Source organism: Myotis myotis, unplaced genomic scaffold (genome assembly GCF_014108235.1).
Source record: "Myotis myotis isolate mMyoMyo1 unplaced genomic scaffold, mMyoMyo1.p scaffold_m19_p_10, whole genome shotgun sequence".
Lineage (NCBI taxonomy): Eukaryota > Metazoa > Chordata > Mammalia > Chiroptera > Vespertilionidae > Myotis > Myotis myotis.
This window is the reverse complement of record NW_023416314.1, coordinates 43,787,051-43,793,256: the sequence shown is the minus strand read 5'-3', so window position 1 is coordinate 43,793,256 and position 6,206 is coordinate 43,787,051. Positions and strand designations below refer to the sequence as shown.

The window sequence follows — 6,206 nt, the reverse complement described above, 5'->3', positions numbered from 1 at the left end:
TTCTGCAGAAATAGTAAGTTCTGTGTCTCCCTGCCCTGGTGCTGAGAGGAGCCTGGGAAAATGGTCCTTGCCCTGAACACAGCCAGCGTCTGCAGGAAGAACAGTCGGGTACGACAGCAATCCTACCCAGGCCTGGGTTGGAGACCTGGGGCTGGCCCAGGTGGAAGCTGGGTGTGGGAGGCTCCATGGCCAATTTTAGAGCTTGGTCCAGAAGCCCTGAAGCCCTGTTCCATCCTCCTGCTCTCCATCCCAAGATTGCTGCCCTTTCCCCACATTGGAACGAGGGCTCTAGCACCGACTCCCGAGCTCTAGTCTGCCAGGGTTTGGCTGCCAAGTCCAGAGCTAATTGCAACCAGCACTCTGCTTTGGGAGGTGTGGACTATGATTCTCTACAAAAGGCTGAGGCTCGGAGAATGGGGCATATTGTTGATGAAGAGCAGAGCCCAGACCTGAACCTGTAGCTGATGTGCTCCTAACTGTAAGTAGCAGCACTTACTCATTCTTCTGCCCCCTGCACCCAGCCTGGTGACTGGCAGAGAAGGCCCTCTGGAGCTTATAATTTACTGGTGAAGGCAGGCAGCCAAGTAAACACATGGAACTAAATGTGCAATGACAGTTGTGTTAAATCCGGGAAGGAATAGGATGCAATAAATAATGTAAAGAATATGGTGTTAAGGAGGGTGGGCAAGGAGTGCCTCCTGGAGCAGTGACCTGCAGGTTGGGAGAGACAGGGTGGGGAAGGAGCCAGCTGTGATAAGAGCTAGAGCTCTCTTTCCAATGGCAGAGTCTGGAGAAGATGCTCAGAAATGGCACCTCGCAGGGGGAAGGAAAGGAGGAAGAACAGGTCTTAGGTGGCTGAAGGAGACTGCATTTGGTGTCTGCCACATCTTTACGTACTTCCATGACACTTTTGTCCATGTCACCGATCTTTCTGGCAAGGAAACCATCTGCCACGTGACTGGTGGGATGAAGGTAAAGGCTGACCGAGATGAGTCCTCTCGATATGCCACCCTGTTGACTACCTAGAGTGTGGCCCAGAGGTGCAAGGAGCTGGGCATCACTGCCCTCCACATCGAATTCCAGGCCACAGGAGGAAATAGGACCAGGATCCCCTGGACCAGGGGCCCAATCAGCTCTCAGAGCCCTTGCCCACTAGGGACGAAGATGGCAGATTGAAGATGTCACTCATCCCCTCCAATGGCACCCACAGGAAGGCAGGTCACCTAGGTCACTGTGAACAGGACTCTTCAAATTATTGGTTTCTGTTAATAAATTGCCTTTGTATGAGCTAAAAACAAAAAAGAGAGATTTCCAGACAAAGGAAGAACAGGTACAAAGGTCCCGAGGGATCAAGATCTGGGTGTTGAAAGACCCGAAAGGAGGCCAGGGTGACTGGGGAGGAAGGAGAGTAGAATCAGAAAAGCAACCCGTTTGGAGTCAGGCCTGAGTTGGATCATTTAACTCAGGTAGAGTTTGGATTGGTTTGGAGTATAACAGGAAACCGTGGAAAAGTTTCAGTGATGAGGATGAAAAGATGCCTAATGGGATAAACTGGCAGCTAGACAGTGACTCTGTGGGGTGGGGAAAAAAGGATGAAAAGCAAGAAAATTGAACATCTCTAAACTGCTCCTTTTGAAGACCATGGATAACTTAAAACCACCTATGGAATTCCAGTCTAGGAATATTTTCCAAGAAAAGAATTGGTCAAAGGCACAAAAAAGTGCATGCACCCATGTTTATTACAGCTTTACTTAAAATAGAAAAATACCACCCCCTCCCAAACCTAAATGTCCATCTGCAAGAAATGGTTATACTAGTATAAAGTTTTGCTTAAACATATAATGGAATGGTACGTACCCTTTAAAAATGCTGATATCTGAGATATACTGTTAAGACAATGAAGTTTTATAAAATTATATCTTCATTTTATTTATTTATTTAATATATTTTATTGACTTTTTACAGAGAGGAAGGGAGAGGGATAGAGAATTAGAAACATCGATGAGAAAGAAACATCCATCAGCTGCCTCCTGCACACCCCCTACTGGGGATGTGCCCACAACCAAGGTACATGTCCTTGACTGGAATCGAACCTGGGACCCTTCAGTCCACAGGCCAATGCGCTATCCACTGAGCCAAACTGGTTAGGCCTCATATCTTTATTTTAAAAAGAATGTTGTAAGAATAGAAAAAGGCTGGAATAGAAAAAATGTGAATAATGGTATCCTCTGGTTAGTAGAATTTAAAATGACTTTTATCTTCGAGAAAGAAGTCTTTTAAGTAGGAGTATAAGGTGGTTTCAGATATGTTTTTGAAGATGACCGTGGTTGCTACAAAGAATGACTTGTAGAGGGGAAGGCGAAGCAGAGAGACAGGGCTATTTCTGTGGTTAGACAGAAATGATGGTGTTTGCACTGTGAGGGAGGCAGAGAGAGGTGGGCAGATTTTAGGTCTAATTAGGAAGTAGGAACAAGAAGATTCAGTACTCATCAAACACATACAGTGTTTCAGGCATTGTGCTCGGTACTAAGAATATGGAAGTGAATAAATGAGATAAAATCCTATCCTGTTCATTAAGGCAGTGTAGTGGACAGTGGGGTGCTGAAGCTGGTTTGTACTGGCTTACAAGAGCTTGTCAGGAATTTCCAGGAATTTTGACAGCTGGTTGTTGAAAACCAGCCATTATTAAAAATTGAGTTATGTAAACTTAAAATTAAATACATTTTGTTAAAGTCAAAGATAATAGCCCTGGCTCTTGTTGCCCAGAGGTTAGTGTGCCAGTCTGCACACCAAAGGGCTGTGGGTTCGATTCCTGGTGAAGGGCACATACCTGGGTTACAGGTTCATCCCTGGCCCCAGACAGGACACATGCAGAAGGCAACCAATCAATGTGTCTCTCTCACATTGATGTTTCTCTCACCCCGCTTCCTCCCTCTCTCCCTCCCTTCCTCCCTCCTCCCTCCCTACCTCTCTCTCTCCCTTCCACTCTCTCTAAAAATCAATGGGAAAATATCCTCAGGTGGGGATTAACAACAACAACAAAAAAGTAAAAGATAATAAATACTCAAAACTCATCACTTCCTAATTATTTTGCTGCATTTTACTCTGACCTGTGCTCTTGAGCTTGTTTACATCTGTCGGGTCTGCCCGGTGGAAATTCTATATCGGAAGTAGCATGTTGCTATGCTACTTTTTCTTTCAACTGCACATTTGGATGCCTTGTTGGTAGCCTGAAGATGGCTGTGATATTTACATCACAGAAATTAACAAATGCTACAAACCGGCCTTTTATCCTCTGGAGAGCTGGCCCTGAAACATGTCCCAGCACACGCCTTGGCAGGGCGGAGCGCACTCCCAGGAGTCAGGCCGCAGAGCTTCATCGTGGCTCTACCACTTGATAACAGTGGGACTTGGCTAACATGCCTAATGGCAGTGTCTGTCCTCATTTGTAAAGTGGGACTAATATTATCGTGTGTGTATATATATGTGTGTGTGATTTAATGAGATGAATCCTGTTAAGTGCTTAGCACAGTGCCAGGCACATACATGTGCCCATAGATATGAGCAAATCCTATATAATAAAAGTTTAATATGCAAATTGACTGAATAGCCGAATGACTGGTTGCTATGACATGCGCTGACCACGAGGGGGCAGACGCTCAATGCAGGAGCTGCCCCCAGCCTGCAGGCCCCGATAGCCCGCCAGCCACCCTCTTGGTCCCTTTCCCCAGCCAGCAGGCTCTGATTGCCCAATGGGGAACAGGGAACATCAGGTGGCAGATGTGGGCGGTGCCAGGCCAAGGCCCTTGCCCTGCTGGTTGTCCCACACACAGAGGGTGACCAGCGGCAGAGGGTGTGGCTGGTGAGCAGGCAGAACAGCCAACCTCTAGGTCTCTCTCCCCAGCCTGCAGGCTCCGATCGCCTGATGGCAAATGGGTAACTAGAGGTGGGTGGCATTGGGGGGTGGGGCTGGCTGCTGGCAGCTGGGGAAGATGGCCCTGATTATAGGCCAAGCCTAGGGACCCTACCCATGCACAAATTTCATGTGCTGGGCCTCTCTATATAAAAGGCTAATAGGCTAAGTGTCTGACCATCCGACTGGTTGCTATAATGCATACTGACCACCAGGGGGCAGATGCTCAATGCAGGAGCTTCTGAGCTGCAGTGACTTGGCAGAGGTGGTTCTCAGGTGACACATCCCAAAACCAGAGAGGAGGGAGCTCGATTTCTCATGGGGCCGCGTGATTCCACCTTCGGCCATGGGTTATGTTGTTGCTGGGGCACTGTTGGCCCTGAATCTAGTTTACTGCACACTCGCGTTTGCGTTCCACACCCTGTATGACAGCAACTTTGCAGAGTGCCCTCTCACACTCCAGGACCCCTTGGGATGTCGGAGAGTGGGTTTCGGCCTGATCCCTGCAGGCCAGGCTGAGGGACCTCACCTGCTGGAGGGACCCTGCTCACTCCACAGACGCCAGGAAGGGACTGAGGGAGGTTGGCTCCAGGGCGTGTCCAGCCCATGTCACCCAGTCCTGCCCCACTGGCCACCTTCTAATTAATTTCCTTTCAATGTGCATGAATCCGTACAGGTTACTAGTTATTATTATAATGATTTACTCATAGAGAAGCAAGAACGGATGATGTAGGAAAGCCCATTATAGATAGAGCCAGTAAAAATGCACGTGTTGGAGGACTCATTTGGGAGCAGTGGGCTCTTTTTGGTGCCTGGAACTTTACCCCTAAGCTCTCTCAGTTTGGGGAAAGGACGGGTCCAGTCTCTGCTTCCTGGAGCACACAGCCGGGCAGCAGGCCCAGCACACCAGTACTCAGCGGCCCAGGGGAAAAGACTGGGGTCGGAGAGTGCGGATCAGCAGCAGGGCAGGCTGGACGTGGCCATTCCAAGGGACAGTGGGTCAGTGTTCAGCTTAGATGTGGCCTCTGGCAATGCAAGAGGAAGCTCTGTCCATGCAGACTCTGTAGGGGAAGCAGAAAGCTGCCTGTTAGGAGGACTGAGAAGACTACATGGAAAAGCAGACAGTTGGGATTTTCAGGGCTGGAATTCCCCAGAAAATCAAACAAGAAATTGAAGGCCCCCAACCCACCCTGGGCAGCAGAGATTTTCAGAGGAAGAGATTGTGCCACTGAGGGGAGGGAGGGAGGGAGAAAGACGGTGAGAGCCGATTTTGGGGAGGAAAAAACTCCTGGGCTCTCTAGTTGAAGGGTGGGAGCGCACTGACACCTGCAGCCTCCAGGGGGCGCTCAGGACCCAGTGAGGACAATCACTTCCTCTTCAGCTCAGGTCAGAGAGCTGGGAAGGACTCCAGGACAAGAATAAATGCCACCTCAACCGAGAAGAGAAGCAAGGCCAGCCCAATCTTGGATCCTCTGAGAAGAGTTGCCTTGTGCCCTGTGACCAGCACCAGATGGACAACATATCCACAACTTGGTTTCCAAACGGATAGTTCTCTGCCTGTCGGCTCCTGCTCAGAACTTGAGCTTCCCCCTGAGCTGCCTGCCCTGCAGAAGTCTCTGCTGAACTACTCCTGGGGCGGGCAGGAAGGCTCCTATACTGCGATCTAAGCCATCTTAGGGTAGACAAGCAAATTAGGACACAGTGAAAAGAGAACATAAAGCCCTCTTCCGCGATAGTTCAGGGGTGAGGGAACCAGAACTGTGTGGGAAGAAGAGGTCAAGTGGAAAACCCATCATCCAGTGCATGTGCTTTCTCCCCTCGAAGAGCCGCTACTGAGGGGAGGCTGCTGTGCCCCTGCACCAGCATGTCCGAGCAGGGCCCTGATGAAATGACTACCGAAGACCCTCACTGTGTGTGTGTGTGTGTGTGTGTGTGTGTGTGTGTGTGTGTGTGTGTTTCTTTGGGGAGTGGGGCACTGTTAGTGACTCAGGTGTGAAAGCTTCCATCTCCCCAGGGAGGCTCAGTGAAAGCTGTAGGACACCCAGACATCATTCTGGAGCTAAAAACAGTTGCTGAGGGTGTTGCTGGTACAAGGGACTCAGGAGGGAGAGTTCAGGAAAGTTCTATAAGATTTTAGAGGCTGAGAGTGAAAGAAGAGGTGAGGGGGAGCCTGGGAGTAGTGGTTTCCAGGGCCTGGTGCCCAGCTGCTGGGGTGGAGCAGGTCCAGCCAGGGTCGCCCTGCAGAGGGGAGAGAGTGGGTGTTGGGCATCTGCTGTAGGAGCCTTGGCATTAC

The 6,206-nt window shown here is 49.7% G+C and overlaps 1 pseudogene; it reads left to right on the top strand.

Moving 5' to 3' along the window:
* Positions 1-806: 806 nt before the first annotated feature.
* On the top strand, positions 807-5,580 carry LOC118665397 (annotated as a pseudogene).
* The last annotated feature ends 626 nt before the right edge of the window (positions 5,581-6,206 follow it).